Raw genomic sequence first — 24,246 nt, 5'->3', positions numbered from 1 at the left:
TGTGCGACCCATAGGTGATCCCACATTTACATATTCATTATGAATATACAGCACCTGAACTGGAATGCAGTAACAGCTGAAATCCCTGAGCGTCATTTGCTTCCCACCTACAGTTCCCTCAACTTTCAGACAAAACAAATAATCAGAACATCAATCCCAGTGGATGTTTTCAACAACTTGCGTATTCACCTGTTTAGTTTTGTAATTGCAATAAATTCCCCTTTTTAGGAGGTGGTCCCCAGGGTCGGGCTTGCTCTCAGTATAAAGGGCGCAAGAAGAGTCTGCAGAGCTTGGAGAGACTTGGGTTGAGGGACCAGTGCACAGTCTGTATTGGAGCTCCACTGCTGTTTGCAGGGGAGATCCACAGAAAGCGCCCACGCGAGGGAACTCATCACACGGGTTAGTGATTTCAGATAGACCGCTGGTGTAACTTTGGTAGGATGTTGAAGAGCAGGTCGACTGTAAAAGCATTCGAGAGAAGCAGGACTGTTAAAAATCTGCATCGCCCGCTCCACTTGGTTTGGCTCAGTTAGTTAGGAAAAGAGTGCGAATCTGCCACAACATGACCCCCCGGTAATCAAGCTGCATTTTCATCCTCAAGTCGGTAAGCAAATGTCGGGAAATCTCCCAGCCAACCACACCAGCCTCTGCAGAAAGTGCTGCAAAGCCTGGGGCATTCCAGGGTGGGGGTGTTAATAGGAGTCGGATCCACCACCCATATAGACAGCCACTAGGGCTGCTGAGTGCCAAGGCGGGCTGTTTAAAATTTTAGTGCTGTGGGACTTGGTACCGGTTACAATAAAAGTAAGGCTCTCTGGCCCTCGCACATCCTCACGCCCACACATTTCCCCATGCCACCTCATGCCCCCTGCCAATCCACCATGGCTCCTTTATGCCAAGCTATGACCTTCCACAAATCCCAACCCCCCCGCCAATGCTCCTTATTCTCCTCAAAACAAGCTGTGGCGCTTCCATGCCCATTAACCCACCCCACACTCTGCACAGAAACAATGAGCACTATAATGACAGTAGTATAAGGTTTAGAATTTTGAGATATTAAACCCTTCTAATAAAAAGAAATCTGTAAATGGTCTGTATTTCTAACACTAGGCTCCCCAGTTGTGCTTGGCCTATGAGGTACAAATGACAAGTATTTAAAAATATCAAGTAGAATTTATGAAGCAAGATTTCTCAACACATTTTAATCCAAGCCCCTCAAATGTCAGAAAATAATTTCCCTCTAATACAGATCAATTAAAGCAACATGTGGTTTATTTTCGACATAGGCCAGAATTTTATGACCTCGCTCGGGCCAGGCTCGTAAAATTCCGCCCAAGGCCCACGGAGAATTCCGTTCTGCGAACGGAATCGGGGCAGGCAAGGCGGTAAAATTCCGGCCATGTTGTCAGCTTAAGTTCAGACTGTTTGAGCCGTTTCTTCTAGCATCGTGGGCCATTAAGACAGCACACAGCTGTTTCAACTCAAAGGAGCTTAGTCGTAAAACAATTTTAAGTAATTCAGCTAGCTCTGAGATCAATGTATTATTTGCAGAGAACTTTAAATTATTTTGCCACAAATAGTACTTTCCTAAACCACACAGGACATTTTTTAAAACTTTAAACACTTTCTGTCCTGAACCCATCATAAACAAAATGACAGCCTCTAAAACTTAAATGTGGCCGATAGTCAGCAGACAACAAAGCAGTTTAAATTCTGATCCATGTACAACATAAAAACTTATCAAAAAAGTGTATCCTTGGTATGTTCCTCATATCTGTTTCACATAAGATCTACAAGCCTGAAAAGACAGCAACAGACTAGTCCATTTTCCCTTGCGTTAAAAAGATCCTGTGAGTAGCCAGGAGGTTACGTGGAAACAGGACTCTTGTTATCTTATTAACAATTAAAAGACTGACTTTTGTTTTGTGGGCAGGGGTTTAAAATGTATTATATTGGGAGGGAAAATGAGAGATCCAGAGACAAATTGGATGAAATCTCTGAATGACTGACACCCCTCATCAGACCTTTTGTTTAGACCTTGGATATGCAATATTGGTGGCATCAGGAGGCCTAATAGGTTAGGTCGAAGCGGGTGGTGCATTTGGGAGTGATTTGGGAGTGCAGCCGGGTTTAGCTCCTATCAAATGGCACAAGACCCCAAGAACATTTGGCCTTCTCTCTCAAACCAACAAGTTCCTTTAGCTCTACACCAGTGAGAAGATCCTTGATTAGCACCCCAATCTATCATATTGACGATTACGGCCCTTCATGTGCAACCAGAGTCTGGACTCGATGCCCTTCCTGAAGGATTTCTTCACAAGTTTTGTAACTGGAATTAATCCTGTTCTTCCCTGATAGTTTTACTGACAATTAATGGGGTTTCTTCTTAAAAGAAAAAACTGGCATTTGCTGAGAATGGGAAAGAACTTCAGGCAGCTTCATTCCAATTTTCTTTTAAAGCCAGTCTTTCAGGTCCAAAGCTCTGGCTGCTCAGTCTGGTCAACAATGAGAACTCCAATTCGGGCAACCAACCCGAGGCGCCCCCCCCCCCCTTATAACTGGGCCCTGGAGTTCTGCACTTTGTGCAGCCCCCTTTCTCTGAGCCCTGTTTGCTATGTGACGGTTCTTAGCAGAATACAGATTGCCTGTCAACATTTATTTGATCACTGTTCCAGTGGTGATTCATTCTCCAGCATGAGCTTTCAGCTTTCAAACTTGCTTCCCAGCTGAAATGGTTACTGCCATCCTGCCGCATGCTGGATTGTCTTGTGAAGCTTCCCTCAGTCTGGCTTGACAATTTTCAGCCTTTTCCAAATAATTCCCATCCTGATCTGAAGAGCTAACTCTGGCTGGAATTCTAATAGCACAACCAAGTACCCAGCTTTTATAAATAAACCCACTTAGGAGGCTCTTAGCTACAGAGGACATTGTACCTAAGCCTGATACTAGTCCATAGGACTTCCCAATGCACTGGGTAGTACCTTCATATAATAGATAGCCATGGGCTGTCTCAGTAAAGTTAGAGTATGCTGCCATCAGATTACTGCAGTTTCGAGAAAGTCTTCTCAAATGATAATTCCTATATTTTGTCACAATTAAAAACAAAGTCAGCAAAAATAAAATTTAGAGAAACGTAGAATTAAAGGCTCCTCTTTTTTATGAAGCATCAAATATTCAGTTCGTAGAACATGTTTTGAACCGGTATAGTACATTTAACAAAATAAAACATCCCAAACTAAGTTTGGCCCAAGTCACAGAAGGAGATAGTACTACAAGTGACCAAAAGCTTGGCCAAAGAGGATGGTTTTAAGGGATATCTTTCAGAAGAAGAGCAAGGCACTCCAGTTCAGAAAGAAAATTCAAGAGATTAGGACCTTTAAAACTAAATGCAAGTCGGACAATGATGGAGCAATTAAGAGATACAAGAAGCCAAAAATGGATGAGTGTGGGCATTGGTTGTCGGATTAAACAAGTTACTATTACAATAAATAAATTCTTTTGTTGAGTTGGTTTCCTCATTCAAATATTTTAACCGGGAATATTATAAATTCTGGCAAACTTCATTGTCCAGTTTTCAGCGGCAACGGAATAAATGCCACTCCTTATCACATGAACAGTTTTCATTAAACTTCCAAGCAACTGAATCAGATACTAATGTAACCTTGATGCAACAAGGTTCAAAGAGGGGGAGCTTTATTTTTAAATGCAGATATGCCGACGTGTTGCTCAGTTACTTTACACATTTTCATTCTCGCGGCTAAACCCAAACTACAAACCCAACCTTGAATTGTTGGTGAGGTAGTTTCACCAGCAGTCTGTGATGCCTCTTGAGCTTACAGTGTAGAATTTCAGTTGCTTGTCTGAACACAAGTAAGGTATAAAAATCAATGCCCCGTTAGCATGCATCTCAGATACCTGAAAACAGCTTGTGTTACCTTTACATATAACTTTTCCTTTGATTATTTTGCTTAGGCATTTGAGTGCCAAAAATAATTGAATTTTTCAGCATGGTACTAAAAATTCCATTGCTATGTTTTAAATCATTTAACAGATAACCAAGATTGGAGAACATGGCTCAGAGACGTTTACCTGAACTGCTGTTTTGTTGCTAGAGTTGGAAACTAGCATGCTCACTGAAAGATACTGACGTTTGGTTCCATGGTGCATGTTCACTGTAAATGTGGTGTTAGTAGTCGCTGGCTGAAATCAGTGTGCTCAGCACTTGAGCAGGTTGCTGTCAGCTAATAATAGCATATTTGTAAAATATTAGTACCTTCCCAATTTTGGTACGTTTTTTCCCCCTCTTCCCCCTTCAGAACACTCTAATATGTGTACCATTTCCCAACCCCAAATGGCGGCACGGCATCTTGTTGTCCCCCCCCCACAAAGGAACTAATTAATCGAGCTAAGCAAACTGGATTATCCAATTGGAAAATAATTGTAACTGGACGGCGAATGGGAAAATTCAAAACAGTTTTATTTTGCATAATGTCTTCAAAAACATCGACGTTTTCTTCATGTGTGAAACGGCATCCAAACCACACCAGAATGGAATGTGATATCAGCAAGAAATTGCAATTACAATCGTGATATGAATAGCTGAATGAAGGAAAATATCTCCTTATCGTTTGTCTAAGTGCTTGAAATTTTTCACACTCCATTTCTGTAGATTATATGTAACTGATAAGCGCTTCAAGTTTCCTAAGCTTTTTCATTGCCTTTTCTAAAGACTGCTAATATGATAACTCCACAAACATTAGCTGGTATATTCAGGAAGCAATGATTTCTGAAAGAGGTCTTTCCTCTGTTCATTCCTTCCCTGCGGATTTTGCTTTCTCTTCCACATCACCGCCCACCACATCCATCTCTGAAGTTAATCACCACTCCACTGAGTTACAGAGAACCCAGTTAATAAGCTGCATAACACAATGGACTTTATATTTTAAAAATGTAATATTGTGATGTTCGCCTGGTAGTGCATAACATGAACATTTCTGAACAAAGACATACTGTCAAATCTTTTCTTCAGAATAGATGTGAGAATAGCAAGTTTCAATAGGAGTGGCAATTTATATTCTATGAGAAAAAGGTGCTGATTGATTGATTGGCAAATGGACTCTGGTCAAGGTGTTGCCATGGAGAATGACCAAGGAACAATTATCCCCAAGCTTTTCTTTAAATTCAAAAGAGGAAAGTCGCCTCTGGTTGAGGTGTTGCAGTAGGGAACATACCAGGGAATAATTATCTAACTTTGGTTTAATTGAGAAAGGCGCGATGCCTGGACATGTTCTTCCCATTTGCAGAGGATAAGGCCCTGCGTGTAAATGTATGCAGCTTCTAGCAAGCGAACCCAACTTAAATTAGTTGTAGCGCACGTCTTAGCACCCTTGGGATTGTTCAGTAAGTGCTTTCCAATCGCGGAATCCTATCTGATGTGAGACGTATGTTCTGGGTTTTACAGGCAGAGGCTGGTTGAGTGTGTACAGTACACTCCACCTGTTGCGAACAGCTGAGGGAATGTGCTGTTTGATAGGATCCACCGGCATTGGGATGCACGAGCATCATACCGGCACTGAAATTCACACATTCATTTGTGTGGTCGGCAGAATGTCTTTTTGAATTAACGGCAGCATCCTGTTGGTGGAGGATACCGCTCAGGTTCTTACTGTATAGCAGCATAATGAACAGCTAGCTTTTTACCTGTTGCTCAAATTTGTAAGATACTTTATTCTTCCAGGGTAACTTGAGGAAACTGGCCACTTTTGAGACTTGAAAGTGGTTGACTTAGGCCCATTCATGCTGTATATGCATTGAGCAATGACCCAATCAGTGTACCCTACAGGACAATGGCTGCCCCAGTCAGATTGTTGCTCGCTGCATATCAGGCACTCGTGTGGGCCTAAGGCTGCCATTTCCGGCCCTCAAACATGCCCGATCCACCGTGGAATGAGGTGCAGTCTTGCCAAAATGTTGGCAGCTTCTCTCGTTGTTCAAACACCTGGACAATTCTTCAGTTATCACCTTCGCAGTATCTCTTTAAATAGTTCCACTGAAATGGACTTGTGCAGGTCATCATTACGCCTGCTTGCGCTAATGATTGGGAAACTTTGAAGTTAGATGGTAATGCCTTGACTGTGTTAAAAAGTCACTATGTGGAGATGCCGGCGTTGGACTGGGGTAAGCACAGTAAGAAGTCTCACAACACCAGGTTAAAGTCCAACAGGTTTATTTGGCAGCACTAGCTTTCGGAGCCCCAAGCCCCTCCTTCAGGTGAGTGAGGACTCATGTTCACAAACAGGGCAAATAAAGACACAAACTCAATTTACAAGATAATGGGTGGTGCGAGTCTTTACAGGTAATCAAGTTCTCCCTGGAAAGACGGAGAATGAGGGGAGATCTAATAGAGGTGTACAAGATTATGAAGGGTATAGATAGGGTGAACAGTGGGAAGCTTTTTCCCAGGTCGGAGGTGACGATCACGAGGGGTCACTGGCTCAAGGTGAGAGGGGCGAAGTATAACTCAGATATCAGAGGGACGTTTTTTACACAGAGGGTGGTGGGGGCCTGGAATGCGCTGCCAAGTAGGGTGGTGGAGGCAGGCACGCTGACATCGTTTAAGACTTACCTGGATAGTCACATGAGCAGCCTGGGAATGGAGGGATACAAACGATTGGTCTCGTTGGACCAAGGAGCGGCACAGGCTTGGAGGGCCGAAGGGCCTGTTTCCTGTGCTGTACTGTTCTTTGTTCTCTTTGTTTGTTAAAGGTACAGACAATGTGAGTGGAGAGAGGGTTAAGCACAGGTTAAAGAGATGTGTATTGTCTCCAGCCAGGACAGTTAGTGAGATTTTGCAAGCCCAGGCAAGTCATGGGGGTTACAGATAGTGTGACATGAACCCAAGGTCCTGGTTGAGGCCGTCCTCGTGTGCGGAACTTGGCTATCGGTCTCTGCTCAGCGATTCTGCGTTGCCGTGTGTCGTGAAGGCCGCCTTGGAGAACGCTTACCTGAAGATCAGAGGCTGAATGCCCGTGACTGCTGAAGTGTTCCCCGATTGGAAGGGAATGCTCCTGCCTGGTGATTGTTGAACAGTGTTCATTCATTCATTGTTGCAGCGTCTGCATGGTCTCACCAATGTACCATGCCTCAGGACATCCTTTCCTGCAGCGTATCAGGTAGACAATGTTGGCCGAGTTGCAAGAGTATGTACCATGTACCTGGTGGATGGTGTTCTCACATGAGATGATGGCATCCGTGTCGATGATCCGGCACGTCTTTCAGAGGTTGGTGTGGCAGGGTTGTGTGATGTTGTGGTCACTGTTCTCCTGAAGGCTGGGTAGTTTGCTGCGGACAATGGTCTGTTTGAGGTTGTGCGGTTGTTTGAAGGCAAGAAGTGGGGGTGTGGGGATGGCCTTGGCAAGATGTTCGTCTTCATCGATGACATTTTGAAGGCTTCGGAGAAGATGTCGTAGTTTCTCCGCTCCGGGGAAGTACTGGACAACGAAGGGTACTCCGTCCGCCGTGCCCCGTGTTTGTCTTCTGATGAGGTCAGTGCGGTTTTTCGCTGTGGCACGCCGGAACTGTCGATCGATGAGTCGAGCGCCATATCCTGTTCTTATGAGGACATCTTTCAGCATCTGTAGGTGTCTGTTGCGATCCTCCTCATCCGAGCAGATCCTGTGTATACGGAGGGCTTGTCCGTAGGGGATGGCTTCTTTAACGTGTTTAGGGTGGAAGCTGGAGAAGTGGAGCATGGTGAGGTTATCCGTGGGCTTGCGGTACAGTGAAGTGCTGAGGTGACCGTCCTTGATGGAGATGCGCGTGTCCAAGAATGCAACCGATTCCGGAGAAAAAAAGTCACTGACAGACGCGTGCTGACACTAGGAAAGATAAACAATAGCAGTAAATCTATGACATCAGAAAGCTACAAAAACAACATTGAAGGAATCCTTGGGGTGAAAGGCGATATCAACAACCTAAATTGAGTTGAGTTATGAAAATAGTATACAGGGTTTTCTCATAAGTGGAAGCTGAAACTGATCTAAACGGTGCACAACTGACAAATATCTGGGACTGAGCAGAGAGAATGGACTTTGAGGGTAGGAAAATGCTGAAGGATATGCATAAGTTTGTTAATCTGGTTTGAACAAAGTACTGCTTTCCTAACAAATGCTCATCTCCCAGTAACACATATGAAGCAGCACCGACATTCATATGATAATTGCTCTCAGCATCTCAGGATTTAACTTGCGTTATGGTGCCAGTCTGCAAGCCAAGCCTTGCACGTACATAATCATAGAATCCCTACGATGCAGAAGGAGACCATTCAGCCCATCGAGTCTGCACCAACAACAATCTCACCCAGGCCCTATCCCCGTAACCCCACGTATTTACCCTGCTAATCCCCCTGACACGAAGGGGCAATTTAGCATGGCCAATCAACCTAACCCGCACTTCTTTGAAATGTGAGAGGAAACTGGAGCACTCGGAGGAAACCCACACAGACACGGGGAGAATGCGCAAACTCCACACAGTCACCCAAGACCGCAATTGAACCTGGGTTCCTGGCGCTGTGAGGCAGCAGTCCTAACCACTGTGCCACCGTGTTACCCCTGTGTGTTTCAGCAACTCAGGTTTGGCAACTGTTTACTATTTGGGCCTTGAGTTTATCAATGCGAGGGCAAGCTCCCAGAAGATAACACTGCCTGGGAGAGTGAAGCTTTGTTATTGGTATACAGGGCAGACTTTTTGGAATGATGGGAGATGCAGCTGAGACATGGCTTGTTCTCGCTTATATATAATGTTCTTTCATCATCAGTAACTAATTTTGGACCACTCCAGCAATTATCTTGTGTGGAGCACAGCTGGACAACATTCTGAAATCCACGGTCAAATTGGGAAACAATATACGCCGTTAGGTAGTTGCCAACTTTGTAGAAAACTGACACTTCTAATTGTGACAAGTAAAGATGAAGCTCTTTGAATAATTCACACTCTGCAACCAACTTTTCTATTTTCCTTCTTTAGTGCCCAGTGTAATTTGGAAATGGCAACCAATGTATTTTATCATCAAATTTGGCTGAAGGGCTCCTGAAAGATTCACATTAAGATCAACATACAAGCAATCCAAAGGGAAAATGCAGCTATAATAAAAACAAAATACTGCAGATGCTAGAAATCTGAAATAAGAACAGGAAATGCTGGAAGAACTCTGCAGATTCGGCAGCATCTGTGGAGAGAGAAACAGTTAATGTTTCATGTCCTTATGAGCTCTGAAGAAGTCATAAGGACACAAAATATTAACTCTTTTCCCTCTCCACAGATGCTGCTAGACCTGCTAAGATTTTCCAGCATTTCCTGTTTTTATTTTGGAAACACAGCTGTTTTGGATTTGAAAGGTTCCCATCAGAATAAATATTCACCCTTGTTGAGGCTGCATTAAATACAGCCCACATTCTCAGTGTTTTAATGAATTTCAGGTTGCATTTCCTCCATAAATAGAAAGAACATAAGAACTAGGGGCAGGAGTAGGCCATCTGGCTCCTCGAGCCTGCTCCGCCATTCAATAAGATCATGGCTGATCTTTTTGTGGACTCAGCTCCACTTACCTGCCCACAAGCTCCCAGAAGATAACACCATAACTCTTGCTTTTCAAAAATATATCTATCCTTGCCTTAAAAACATTCAGTGAGATAGCCTCAACTGCTTCACTGGGGATGGAATTCCACAGATTCACAACCCTTTGGGTGACGAAGTTCCGCTTCAACTCAGTCCTGAATAATACATGACATTGATGCAACAGTGGATGACGTAAACGGAGAAGATCTCAAGCTTGATTGTTAGTCTTTGTTCAGTTGGATGTTCTGATCCACGACATTGCAATACAATTCCACCATTTCTGCTGTTTAGAGAGTGGTGGGGATGGAATCCATCAACATTTCCTCTCCAGATCTCTGTCCGGTGACATCCTTTTGAAACTATGCATATGAACATGCTGAGTAAAAACAATTGGTAAAATTGTCGTCTCCTCATTTGCCCCCACACTCTTGCATAGATTGGCTTCTTGTTAAATCAAACTATTGGTATGTAACATTAAAGCATAACTATTTTCACAAACAAAGGTAACATCTTCACAGGGTAGGCGCAGTAAGTAGAGATTAAGATGGAGACTCTTGATATAAACTTGTTTAATTAAAAAGTTGTCTTTATAGATGACTACTAGAGATAGGATCATCCAAGCTAGGAAAGTGTTTATCTGGAGTAAGGGCAACTATGATGCTATTAGGCAGGAAATTAGAGGCATAAATTGGAAGGAGGTTTTCTTGGAGAAATGTACGGAAGAAATGTGGCAAATTTTCAAGGAAAATTTGTCTGGAGCTCTGCACGGCAATGTTCCGGTGTGACAGGGGAGTTGTGGTAGGTTACAGGAACCGTGGTGCATGAAAGCTGTAATGGATTTAGTCAGGAAGAAAAGAAAAGCCGACAAAAGGTTCAGGGAGCTAGGTAATGTTAGAAACCTAGAAGAGTATACAACTAGTAGGAACTAAAGAGGGAAATTAGAAGGGCCAGGAGGGGACACGAGAAGGCCTTGGCAGACAGGATAAAGGAAAACCCCAAGGCATTCTACAAGTATGTGAAGAGCAAGAGGATAAGATGTGAAGGAGTAGGACCTATCAAATGTGACGGTGGGAAAGTCTGTATTGAACCGGTTGAAATAGCAGAGGTACTCAATGAATACTTTGCTTCAGTATTCACAGTGGAAAATAATCTTGGTAGTTGCGGTGCAGACTTGCAGTGGACTGAGAAGATTGAGCATGTGGGCATTAAGAAAGAGGATGTGTTGGAGCTGTTGAGAAGCATCAAGTTAGATAAATCGCCGGGACTGGATGGGATGTACCCCAGGTTACTGTGGGAGGCGAGGGAAGAGATTGCTGATCCTCTGGCGATGATCTTTGTGTCGTCAATGGAGACGGGAGAGGTTCCGGAGGATTAGAGGATGGCGGATGTGGTTCCGTTATTCAAGAAAGGGAGAAGAGATAGCCCAGGAAATTATAGACCGGTGAGTCTAACCTCAGTGGTAGGTAAGTTGATGGAGAAGATCCTGAGAGGCAAGATTTATGAACATTTGGAAAGGAATAGTATGATCAGAAGTAGCCAGCACGGCTTTGTCCGAGGCAGATCATGCCTTACGAGTCTGATTGAGTTTTTTGAAGATGTGACTAGACACTTAGACGGGGGAAGAGCGGTAGATGTGGTTTATATGGATTTCAGTAAGGCGTTTGATAAGGTGCCCCATGCAAGGCTTATGGAGAAAGTGAAGGGGCATGGGATACAAGGGGACGTTGCTTTGTGGATTCGGAACTGGCTTGCCCACAGAAGGCAAAGAGTTGGTTGTCGATGGGTCTTTTTCAGAGTGGAGGTCGGTCACCAGTGGGGTGTCCCAGGGATCTGTTCTGGGATCCTTGCTCTTTGTGATTTTTATAAATGACCTGGATGAGGAAATGGAAGGATGGGTTGGCAAGTTTGCTGATGACACAAAGGTTGGAGGCATTGTGGATAGTGTAGAGGGGTGTCAGCAGTTGTAACGAGACATAGATAAGATGCAAGACTGGGCGGAGAAGTGGCAGATGGACTTCAACCCAGATAAGTGTGTGGTGCTTCATTTTGGCAGGTCGAATAGGATGAAAGAATATAATATTAAGGGTAAGACGCTTGGCAGTGTGGAAGAACAGAGGGATTTTGGGGTCTGGGTTCATAGGACGCTCAAAGCGGCGTCGCAGGTAGAGGCTGTGGTTAAGAAGGCGTATGGAATACTGGCCTTCATCAATAGAGGAATTGAGTTTAGAAATCGGGAGATAATGCTGCAGCTGTATAGGACCCTGGTCAGACCCCACCTGGAGTACTGTGCCCAGTTCTGGTCGCCTCATTACAGAAAGGATGTGGAAGCCATAGAACAGGTGCAGAGGAGATTTACGAGGGTGTTGCCGGGATTAAGTGGTATGCCTTATGAGGATATGTTGAGAGAGCTAGGTCTATTCTCCTTGGAGAGGCGAAGGATGAGAGGTGACCTGATAGAGGTGTATAAGATGTTGAGAGATATTGAAAGAGTGGATTCTCAGAGGCTTTTACTCAGGGCTGAAATTGTTGTCACGAGAGGTCACAGGTTTAGGGTGCTGGGGAGTAGGTATAGAGGAGATGTTAGGGGTAAGTTTTTCACTCAGAGGGTGGTGGGTGCGTGGAATCGGCTGCCGGTAGTGGTGGTGGAAGTGGATTCGATTGAGTCTTTTGAGAGACTTTTGGATAGGTTCATGGAGGTTAGTAAGATAGAGGATTATAGATGAGCCTAGAAGGTAAGGAAATTGTTCGGTGCAACTTGTGGGCCGAAGGGCCTGTTTGTGCTGTAGCTTTTCTATGTTCTATGACGCATTTTGAATTGCCGAGTGTGCGCTGGCTAACTCTTATTAAATGTTTAGTTTATTGAGGCATACATTGGAACGCAGAATGTGAAGGGTCCTGACAGATATTTAAAAGTCTTAAATACTAAAATTGGGACTATCTTTGCTTGCTTTCTTGATGGTTCTGAGTTTGTAGCGCAATGCTGAGTTTCACTCAGAAGTCTTTGCTTTCAGCACCTCAAAGTTCCAGTTGATTATGGGAAACTGCAGTAGAAAGAGACTGAATTCATAAATACAGTAATCTGAAAGAAGCGATCAAAAAGGTGCCAGTTGAAAAGACAAAACTATATAAAGCAGATCATCTCCAAAATAATTTTATGAGAAAGGAAATGAGGAAAACATTTGAATCTGAACTATAATCAGGATTCTGGTTGAATTTAATTCACTCCTGGTTCTCTGAGGCTACCATAGCTTCTCCATCCTGTTACACATCCACAGAAGATAATCATTCTTGACAACTTATGTTCTGGTGCTGTGTTCTCCAACATTTTCTCAAGAGTTTTGATTCATTAGGTGATCTGTTTAATGTGTAAGCTTTCTTTCCCCCCCCGTTTGAGATTTCTACTGCTCGATATCAGCCATTTATTCCTCCTCTAGGTAGCTTCAGCAGTAAAGTTACTGAATTCAAAAACCACAGGGAAACTCTAGATCCCAACTAGGTGGTGGATTTAAAATTATTAGTCCATTGCCTATCTGGAATCTCACCTACACCCCCCGCCCCCTTTTTTATGTAAATAAATGGAGCCATGCACAGTTGTATCAAATAGACAACCTGAAAGCATTTGGAATTTGTCCAAAATATTACACTTCATTCTGGAACTCATTGCAAATGTTGTAGAATGCCGCCACTAAATGAAATAGATCTAATTTCCCATTAGCTGGGACATGGAATCCTAGGACTGAATATTCCCACTTTAGTTTTTTTTTATGGCCATCAGGACCATTCCTGAGGTGTAAACCTGATCGTTACAGCAGCAAAACTGCTGATCCAATCTCCTGGGAGGCATCCCATTAAGAACTTGCCTCCTGGATAGCTATCCAATCCGAGAGGGCCAGTGGGTTCAGCAGGCAAGAGGGCAGGTCGATGCGCACCATTTAAAGAGCGACTGGAAACCTTCACCCGTGATTACCTTGAGAGCGGTGTTGAGGGGAGTGCCACAAAAGGGGGCTGGGCGAGGTGGATGTGAGAGAAGACTGAGGAACCGGCCGCCATTCTGCGCCCAAGCGCTGTCCATGAGAGCAGTCCCCAGGGCTATTCTTTCACATACGAGACTTTGCTCGCGGATGACCTCAAGCTTTATCATTCAGAGTGAAATGCTATTCTCATGCCACTCCAACCTCACCTATGAGTTGACCCGCTGGAGCTGGTAGATGGAGGAGGGGGTCCTTTGCACAGCTGGTTAAATCCCACCCTGGCAAAATGGCAATTTTTTTTAAAAATTCATTCGTGGGACATGGGCGTCACTGGCTGGACCAACATTTATTGCCCATCCTTAGTTGCCCGACGGCAGTTGAGAGTCAACACATTGCTGTGGCTCTGGAGTCACATGTAGGCCAGACTGAGTAAGGACAGCAGATTTCCTCCCCTGAAGGACATTAGTGAACCAGATGGGTTTTTCCAACAATCGACAATGTTTTCATGGTCATCAGTAGAGTCTTAATTCCAGTTATTTTTTATTGTATTCAAATTTCACCATCCGTCGTGGTGGGATTCGAACCCGGGTCCCCAGAACATTAGCTGAGTTTCTGGGTTAATAGTCTAGTGATAATATCACTAGGTCATTGCCTCCCCTAATTGATTCCGTTCCTGCTAGATGCTGACAAATGCACGCATTCATGGGGAGGGGGAGGTGTAGTGTTAATGTTACTGAACTAGTAATTCAGAGACTGAGGCTAATGCTCTGAGGAACACGGGTTCAAATCCTACCTTGGCAACTGACAGAATTTAAATTCAAGTAATAAATCTGCAATTAAAAGCCTAGCCAGTGACACCCCTATCCTGTGAATTAATAAAAAAAACACAAGCTCCCTGCAGGAAAAACAGGAGGAAGTTGGAACACATTAATATTCCCATCCAACACTTTTTTTCTTATTTTTCCTGACCCTTCACTGCCTCCACACCAATCTCTAACTGAGGAAAATTCTTTTCTAGACTCTATTCACGTGTATAACATCAGTGGTCCAAAAATTACTGAGTCCATTCAGATTACTGCGAATAAATATTAATTTGCTCAGAATTGATTAAAATTTCATACTATTCCAACACAAACCATCTGGAGGATTTGCTTTTTCTTTAAGCCAATTACTATTTCAGAGGAAATCTTTATGTATATGTTCTTAGAGCTTCAAGTTTTTAGGTGTCCAGATCACCAACAACCTGTCCTGGTCCCCCCATGCCGACACTATAGTTAAGAAAGCCCACCAACACCTCTACTTTCTCAGAAGACTAAGGAAATTTGGCATGTCAGCTACAACTCTCACCAATTTTTACAGATGCACCATAGAAAGCATTCTTTCTGGTTGTATCACAGCTTGATATGGCTCCTGCTTTGCCCAAGACTGCAAGAAACTCCAAAGGTTTTGAATGAAGCCCAGTCCATTACGGAAACCATTCCCATTCATTGGCTTTGTCTACACTTCCTGCTGCCATGGAAAAGCAGCCAGCATAATTAAGACCCCCCACAAACCCCGGACATTCTCTTTTCTACTTTCTTCCATCAGGAAAAAGGTACAAAAGTCTGAAATCACGTACCAACCGACTCAAAAACAACTTCTTCCCTGCTGCCATCAGACTTTTGAATGGACCTACCTTGCACTAAGTTGATCTTTCTCTACACCCTAGCTATGACTGTAACATCACATTCTCCACACTCTCCTCTATGAATGGTATGCTTTGTATAACGCGCAAGAAACAATTCTTTTCACTGTATACTAATACATGTGACAATAATAAATCAAATCAAAAATCAAATAACACAATTAAGTTAAAACTCAAGGTGTAACTTGTGTTTGTTGCAAACAATATACATGGATTCTTCTGTGCTTAATAGGCTTGATGATAAATATGCTTGTTATGGTATTTGCTTGTGTAATTCCTTCTACCAAGAACCCAGGGTCAAGTTTCTGCTGTTAATATCAGTAGAATCCAGACAGAATTGGCTGAACCAGCTCAAAGCCAGTCTGGGAATCTTAAACGTATCAATGAATAATTTTCAAAACTGCTTACGCTCATGCTTCCTGCCATCTTTTCTGCTTGGTCAAGTTCAATTCACCCACACCGAGTGCGACCACAAAACTGGCCTGACTCCCAGGTGAAAATTACACTAATGTACCGATCGCATTGGCTCAGTAAGGCTCTTCAAATTGTGCTCGTTTCCTCAGGCAACACAAGTAGGCTTATTTTCAAAGTTTTGTACCAAACAATTTTTAATCTGTGAAGAATTGGCTACTAGACCCTAATTGAAATTATTAACTGCCTTTGAAAGTCATTGTCAGTTATTTTAAATGAGATTACTTAACTGAAGAGGACTGGACACTGTTACTAAAAAGTGCTTATATTTGGCCATAAGTCTATTTTCAGATGTATTAATATCACTGAACCAGGTTACTCCTCTTAAATATGTCAATGAATACTTTTGGCTAAGATCAAGCATTGGATCAAGCCCAAGATGGGGCAATGCCTTATCTTGTCAGCTTGGATCTTGTTTGTCTCTCTTGTGTGAACCATGAATTGGATTCAATTTGAATTTGGTTTTTGGAGCAAGCAAGGCGATGGATTTGGGTATGCCCGGTCCACTCTGAGCATTGGCTTTGCAACATTAAGAATGGAGTAAAAATATAAAAATAAACAATCTATTATAATGGAAAGAAAAAAAAATGGCTGGAATTTTCTGACCGTTTACACTGGCGGGATTCTCTGGTCCCGCTGCAGTGAATGGAGATTTGGCTGAGCGCCAAATTCAACATCCTCGCTTGCAGTGGCAACAGGGCGTTAACGGTCGGAAAATCTCCCCCCCCCCCCCCCCCCCCAATTATGTTCTAATAACACTGTCCAGTTGTACTGGCTTGTGAAAGATTTTGCAATTTAATTTCATCCGAAACTTGGATCCCAACCTAACCAATGCGATTTCAGGTTCATTTTGGTGGCAATTTATTGTGGCCAAAGTGGAAACTCTACCCCTCCTTGAATGTTGTTTTGGAGTTAATTTGCTGCCGTTTCAAATCTACGTTAATTCATCCGTTTTGTGTCTTTTTTCAGGTTCTCTTAACGGAGGTCTAAGCACTGAAACGCCCATAGCTGTGGGAGCTGACCGTGCAGATCAGGCTTCCCCACCACTGCCACGTGCCACAAAAAACAAAGTCTCTGGGAAACTTTGCCGCTCTGCCAGTTCACTAAGCAAGTCTTCAAACTGAAAAACCCAAGTTGTAAGCTGGGGCTTGCCTCTTCATTTATCGACTGATATTCTGTCCTTAAAATTCACTTTAGCCGGGATTTGAACGCTCCTTCTTTCTTTGATATCAAGTTAAATTTCAGAAGCAAGATACAGAGAGAAAGAATGGCGTAGACGCGATTGGCATTAAGAGATTCCCAATCCTGGTTGACCTATTTAAATGTCAGCAGTGTGGAGCAGATAAGAGAGGTTGTTATGGTATAAGGGCAACATGACTCTACTTGCAGCCGCCTTGGGATGGATGCATGGTGTTATGGCCATGTCATAACAACAGTTATGGCTTGTGATATTATTTAAAAGTATAAAGTCACTGCTAGTTGTGTAGAGCTCAGAGACTGGAGCACTAATATTATGTTTAGCGCAATTCCGAGGGACTGAAAACAGACTCAACTTGCATCTGTGATTGTGGTATTGAGTTATCATGATCCTAGACGCTCTAAACCTTGAGTTTAAAACCACTGCCTTTCAATGTTTCATTTGCTATTATGCCATGTAGAGGGAAAGGAGGCCCATTCTTCATCAGCCAAAATGTACATGAGTGTTACCCAGGAGTCTTACGAGGACTTGGGCAGCATGGTGGCACAGTGGTTAACACTGCTGCCTCACAGTGCCAGGGACTCGGGTTCAATTCCGGCCTTGGGTGACTGTGTGTAGTTTGCACATTCTCCACTTGTCTGCGTGGGTTTCCTCCGGGTGCTCCCGTTTCCTCCCACAGTCCAAAGATGTGTGGGTCAGGTGAATTGGCCGTGCTAAATTGCCCCTCAGTATCCAAATATGTGTAGGTTAGGTGGATTAGCCATGGTAAATGTGTGGGGTGATAGGGCCTGAGTAAGAAACTCTGTCTCAGAGTCGGTGCAGACATGACGGGCCAAATGGTCTCTTCTGCACTGTAGGGATTCTATGACTTTAAAACCATAACTAAAATGATTATAGCAAATGTTTAGCTGTAATTCCTAATATGAAAATTGAGTGTCAGTGCATAAGGGTGTTTACGGTGGCCTTTACTTTGGCTTATCCAATGTCCCTACCTTCCAGCCATCACACCGATTGGCGTCTTTCTCACTCCTGCTTCTTAATTCAATAAAATGTGACTCTTATAATGCGCAAGTGTAAGATGGTTAAAGTTTAGTGAGTTAATTAGAGCAGAATTTAGTAAAATCTCTGATACTATTATGTTAAGTAAAGCACCAGAACTGGTGGAGCAACCACTGAGCCATTCATCCGCATCTCATATTGTCTCTCTGCACTTGATTATCTGCATCATGTTTGAGTGACCATGTACAGGGGAAGCAAAGCGAAAAGGCTTTTTAGATTATCCTTTTTTATCCTGTTCCTTGTAAGTAAGGCAAGCTTACGACTAAAATCAAAGAAAGAATAACGTTCAGATTTCCACACAAGGCAAGCTTTGCCTTTTTAATATATTTACGTTGATCTTAATTTGTTTTGCCCTTGCAAGTTATAAGCACAACTATGACAGGAGGATGATACAAAACAAGCATCTGAGCTAATTTGAAGATGAAACCATATCATGTTTAACTTATTTAATTTGCTTCTAAGGTGCATTACTGTACAGAGAAGGTTTATCTGCCGCTCTGACAAGTTTTCAATCCCAACCTGGAATTGTACAAGCCATATCTAATTATAAACCATATGCATTATTAAACAGTGAAATGTGAGAGTTAAAATTCTAGCTGTTCCAGTCTTTCACCACCGTGTTTTTGCCTTGTTTGCATTGTAAGTATCCCCAGATATTTAGTTGTCATTGCAGAGAGGAATATGGCCACTGATCGTATAATACTTCTAAAGGTGCTGCATTGTGGAAACCGTCACTCAGTCGTGGCCTGTTCTGAAACATTTAAACCGACAGCCATCAGGTTGTTTTGTACTTCCAACATCCAACTGCACTTTTAAACCACAGTTCCAAAGCACTGAATCGTAGGACCAATTTCCTACTAGTTTTCATCATTTCAAAGCATTAAAGCCACGGGAGAATCTAGAGGCAGAACTACTGCACGTGTAAATACTTAATTTGGACCTTTTCTACTGAGGAATATTTGTCACTAATTGTGACTTGAAGATTGTGACAAATAGAACAGTAACTCCATTAACATTTTGTACGTGTGTTTTTTTGCCGCTCATTTCATTTTATATCATACTCCTGAATTCTTTTCTGTCTTCCTGTATGTTTCAGTCAGCAATTGACACATGGGTTATCTGGACTATTTATTGCTGAAATTATGTCTTGTTGAGTACTCTAAACAGTAAGAATTTGATCTTCCAAGTTCTGTTGATGTCTACTAATGGGATTTTTTTTACAGTGAGAACTTAGATGTTCTGAAGTAACGTTACTTGTGTGTTCACCTTTGAATTATATGACAGAACTATTTCTGTTGCACTTGTTCCTTGTGTACCAGTCAAGTGAATGTGCTCTTTGGTTGTCAGATGTATAATGCTTTATTTTTATTATATATGTAAATATGGAGTAATATTTGATAAGCAAAGTATAAAGAAAAGCAGCCTTTGTAAGTTATGATTCAATTCTTCCATCTTGCCGTTGGCTTTAGTCAATTATTGCGCTTGTTTGAAAAGACAGCCAGAGCCTCAGGTGATCTGCACTGAGCATATGGAGCATAAAATTTGAGATGCAGTCTTGTAGTGATACAGTAATTTTTGTTTGGCGTGGCATCCTTGCTTACCATGTTACAGCTAAAAAAAAATTGTACCTTTCTATAAAGCATCATTTCTAAATAATTAGTTGTCAGCTTAACTTTTGTTTTTATCTTTTTTTAAGAAGAATCTTTCTCAATAACAGCATTCTTTGCAGCTTTTTAAGAACATTTGTCTTCTTCAGACGTGTAACTTTTTAACAATTGAATATTGTAAAACAGAATTAAAGAAGTGCGTTCACAGCCTTTAGACATTTCCTAATTCACAGTGTTCGGATTGAACTTGGAAAAATGCCACGTGCTTCCTGCTTATTTTGATGATTGAAATCCCCAGGGTTTAAAACTGCCCAGTTGAAGACCAAACTATATTTCAATGTGCGTGTTGTGATCTGAGTTTATTCCTCAATTATTTAATTTATGCCCAAATACGTTGACCTGTTTGTGTCAATGGATTAATTAATCTCACGTGTGGCTCAGAATTAATGAAATTATGGAAATTCTAGAGTAGATCTGTTAACAATTCATCAGGGAAAATGAGTTTTCACAAAGATTCTAACTTTCTACTTTTTAGTTGACTTTGGATCAAGAGTTCTGATAGAATTTATTCCACTACTGATGATGTCTTCCATTCAGTGAGCAAACCTGCCCTCTTCTGAATTTTTTTGCATGCGTCAATCACTGTAAACTGTATATGTGCATTAATCCCTTTGGTTAAAACTACGGTTTTAACTCAGTGCAATATGATACAGCATTATGTGAATTCTAATTAATTTCATGAAGGTGCCGATATACAAAAGCAATAGAAAGTAGACGACTGTTGTGTTTCTGTCATGGTTATATAACTCCAAAATACTTGCGTGTTCATCAGAAACTTTTTTAGCTCTTATTAATGTACAGGTAAATACTGCCTAAAGTTTTCTAATCACACTGGGTTTTTTAATAAGTCAGTTGCCAAAGAACTCTTAAATTGCTGAAAAATGCAGTTAGTCACGCCTGTAAACCCCCAGCACAGTAATTTTGCAGTGATGTCTGATGCTGGTAACCAATTCTATAGCCATTTTACATTTGTTCCTTTATACCAGAGAAAACAGTTGTAGAGTAATGCCCATTTTGATATTTAACTTAATACTTTGTGAATGCATTTCAAACTATAATTAATTTGTGGAATTAGATTAAGTATCTCAAGAGTCCTTGTCAAGCAAGGGTGGCACTGGTTTTGCAGAGATGTTGGTCTCGTGGCATTTTATTTTTGAGTTTCTACCAAGTAAGCTTTCAGTTTTTATTTTTTGAGCGTAGGAAGGAGGTCAGTGATGAAGCAAAAGTAATTGATCGCGAACAGCGAATGCTGGTCTAACTCTAAAGCAATACTTACAGCAATGAGTTTCTCGACTGAAAGTGGACATTGTCTTGCATGGTTCTGTGTCATAAGCTATAGTCAGGACAACAGCTTTATACCAGAGAAAGTAATACCATTTTAGTGTGTAATTTAAAATATGTTCCAAATAAAATTAAAACAATACTAAAGCTGTGTAAGCTCAGTCTTCAGATGTCCCTGAATTTTGTCAAATGTTTCTGTTCAAATTGGAAAAAAAATGAGTAGATTTGGTGTTTTTTCATAACATGTTGGCTAAAGGTAAGTAGTACTATATGTCATAATGCAGCCTTTTGTGGTTTCTAAACATTATGCCGGAAAACTGGAATATTAGACATACGGTTTGCATTTCAGTTTCTATGTATTCAGATTCTCCAGGTTAAGCCAATAGCTGTAGACTTCACACATTGGGGCTCGTAGGAAGAGTACATTTGAGAAGCTTTCTCTTGGCATCAATACATTTCTGGCACTAAGCTAAATTGTTTGTGAACAGAATGTTGTTTATTCGTGTTATGTTCCTATTTGACTGCTTTTTCATTGCTTCCCCCTCCTCTCTCCCTCCTTAATCCAATCTCACTGCTGCTCACGCTACTGAATTTTGAGAAAGCAATGCTCTTGCAAATTCCCGGTTACCAGTCTTCCACCGCCAGTGAAATTTCTTTAAAGAACTGTTTTAAAATTCAATTTAAGATTTTGGCTCCTGTAATTAGTCTGACAATCGGTTATTAACGATATGTCTAGAACACCTTGGCAAAGACTTTAGCTGAGCCTAACTCGAGTACTGTAATCACTTTTGCTCCTTCAGACACCCCCTCGCCATATATCATTTGGCCAGCCTCTAAAGCAGGACTCTATACATCCAATATAGTCATTTTTGACGCCCAATTTTGTTGCAGTTCCATCCTCTTTATTGCACTGTTCTTGCAACAGGTCACTACTAATTAAACTGTTGTTCAAGTGACTTTGTGTTTTCTCAAAAGGAGAAAGAAGTGCAGTGTCAACAACATGCACTGCCTCTTCCAGGTGATCTTCTTCCTAGATGTCAAACGCATCAGAAATGTACATCTAGCATTAGTATAGTGCAGTCGAATTGGAGAATCAGATCTCGTTCAAGATGGTGGATAGGCAGTTTATCTTGTCGATGGTCATCCTGTCAGAAGCTTCCTGGGGTGATGCCACCACCTCTCTGGAATCACCTGAACCATTATCATTCCAGGAGTAGTTGTTCATCAGAATCCTGTGCTACCAGGTACCTCTGAACTGCAAACTCCTTTTAACACGCACGTTCCTTTCACTCATTTCACACGCAAAACTTGTCACGTTTTTACACCGTGTTTTTGCAAAGTTACCCTTGTGCTATTATTAACTGGCATGTTGTAAAGAGAAAGCAATACCACCTTTGTCCTCCCTGCACTCCAAATAAAGCTATTTGTGTATATAATATACAGTACCTTAAATGCTGTTGTTTCGTTCATTAAAGACACAAACTCTCTATATTTGTCTGAAGTTTGGAGGTGTACATGATTTTCTTTTCTTTATCTAAACATATCCTGTGTAAAGATCACTTCATAATTGTAAATATATTCAAACTAATAAAAGTAATGCAAATAACAATTATCAGTTCAAGGTGTACAAATACTGCTGCACCTCCAACCACAAGGCAAATTTAATTTTGATGTCTCATGAGGTTACCATGCTGAACTAATCGCTTGAAGGAAACTTCAAGTGCAGCACTGAAGTATAACGGTATCATTCTTAGAATTTAAGGAAATTCCTTTTGAATTGCAACCCATGGGAATTACATGAGGCATGTGCCTCTCTATTCAAAATCTAAATTGTGTCTGCAGAAGGTGGTGTCGAAAATATTAATTTGAAACCCAACCACGTAAGTGTGAAGATGCCTGTTGTGGAGGCTTTACTCAATGTGCTACTGCCTGCTGCCTCGGTGGAATTATTGGAAAGTGAGAATGGCAACCAAGCTGGGCTTTACAGTCTGTGTTGCATGCCGCAGTAGCACCTCTTGTTTTGTTCTGTCCTGCTAAATCAGCACAAAGTGAATTAAGAGAAACGGCCGAATAACTGGAAGGAGAAACCATTTGGACACTTGCACTCAAACACTTAGATGTTTATTCAGAGTATCTTGAAACGTTTACAGTCTTTGTCATCAAATATGAATAAAAGCAACTAGTGTTAGTCTTTGAATTTACATGAATAATTTATTTTAGAGGCTCATTTTCTGTGTTAAATATGATTTATAAAAGGAGACAGCTTGAGGATGCTTATCTGTATTAATATGTCAAAAATATATTAAGATGGAAGTTCAGGTTGCCTGTGTTATGTGAACTGTTATGAAGAAAGATTTCATTAAAAGAAATTGATTTCAAACTAATTGCTTTTTTGTTTGAATGTTGCTTTTATTTTCACTGACACTGAAGTTCCACTTCATTTAAAGACGAACAATGTCAAGTAAATTCCAAAATATTAAATTATTTACATTTTTTTAGAAAAAAGTTTTATTTATTTAGTGTCACAAGTAAGCTTACATTAACACGGCAATGAAGTTACTGTGAAAATCCCCTAGTAGCCACACTCCGGCGCCTGTTCGGTACACAGAGGGAGAATTTAACATGGCCAATGCACCTAACCAGCACGTTTTTCAGACTGTGGGAGGAAACTCGGGCACCCGGAGGAAACCCACGCAGACACGGAGAGAACATGCAGACTCCACACAGACAGACAGTGACCCAAGCCGGGAATCAAATCCAGGTCCCTGGCGTTGAGGCAGCAGTGATAACCACTGTTGTTTAGTGAAAGTGACGAGCTGCTGTAAGCAAGTGTTGGTGGTGCATTTTATCACTTTATGGCCATTTTCATGATATTATTGGTTGACGTGACTTTTTAAACAGTGGGCTATTCATGCAACTTTAGCAGGTTCTTTGCATCACACACATATGAATGCAGGATGATTTTAATTAATATTAAAAATATGCATTAGAATGTGAGCTAGGCCAGGAAAGAGAAAATGGTCCATTTAGATCCTGCAGTGCTACTTGTTTGCTTTACTTGAAATTATATTCTGGGCTTATTTTTTCAATGCCATTTAATATTTATGTGCTTAGATGAAGTTACCCTGCCTCCATATCACTGCTATCTTCTTTCAACATCATGCTGCAAAATGTATTTATATCTTTTATGCTGGTAACATGTCTATATTTTCTATTGAAATTTAAGTCCTACAGGTCCAAGAGGCACAAGCTTGAATGAAAAAAATTATTCGGCCATTTGTTGCTAGGACTGATAGGACC

At 41.7% G+C, this 24,246-nt stretch overlaps 1 protein-coding gene across 7 annotated transcripts in view; it reads left to right on the top strand.

The window, feature by feature from the left end:
- ralgapa2 (Ral GTPase activating protein catalytic subunit alpha 2) overlaps positions 1-23,330 on the top strand; it is a 487,945-nt gene extending 464,615 nt beyond the window's left edge. For all 7 annotated transcript variants that reach the window (XM_078230304.1, XM_078230302.1, XM_078230299.1 and 4 more), the window contains one exon: positions 16,711-23,330. The gene's annotated coding sequence lies outside the window, so the exon portion shown is untranslated. The remainder of the gene's footprint in view (positions 1-16,710) is intronic.
- The last annotated feature ends 916 nt before the right edge of the window (positions 23,331-24,246 follow it).

Source organism: Mustelus asterias, chromosome 15 (assembly GCF_964213995.1).
Source record: "Mustelus asterias chromosome 15, sMusAst1.hap1.1, whole genome shotgun sequence".
In the NCBI taxonomy this organism is placed as follows: Eukaryota; Metazoa; Chordata; class Chondrichthyes; order Carcharhiniformes; family Triakidae; genus Mustelus; species Mustelus asterias.
Note: the sequence above shows the minus strand (reverse complement) of the source record. Positions and strands in the feature narration are given on the sequence as shown.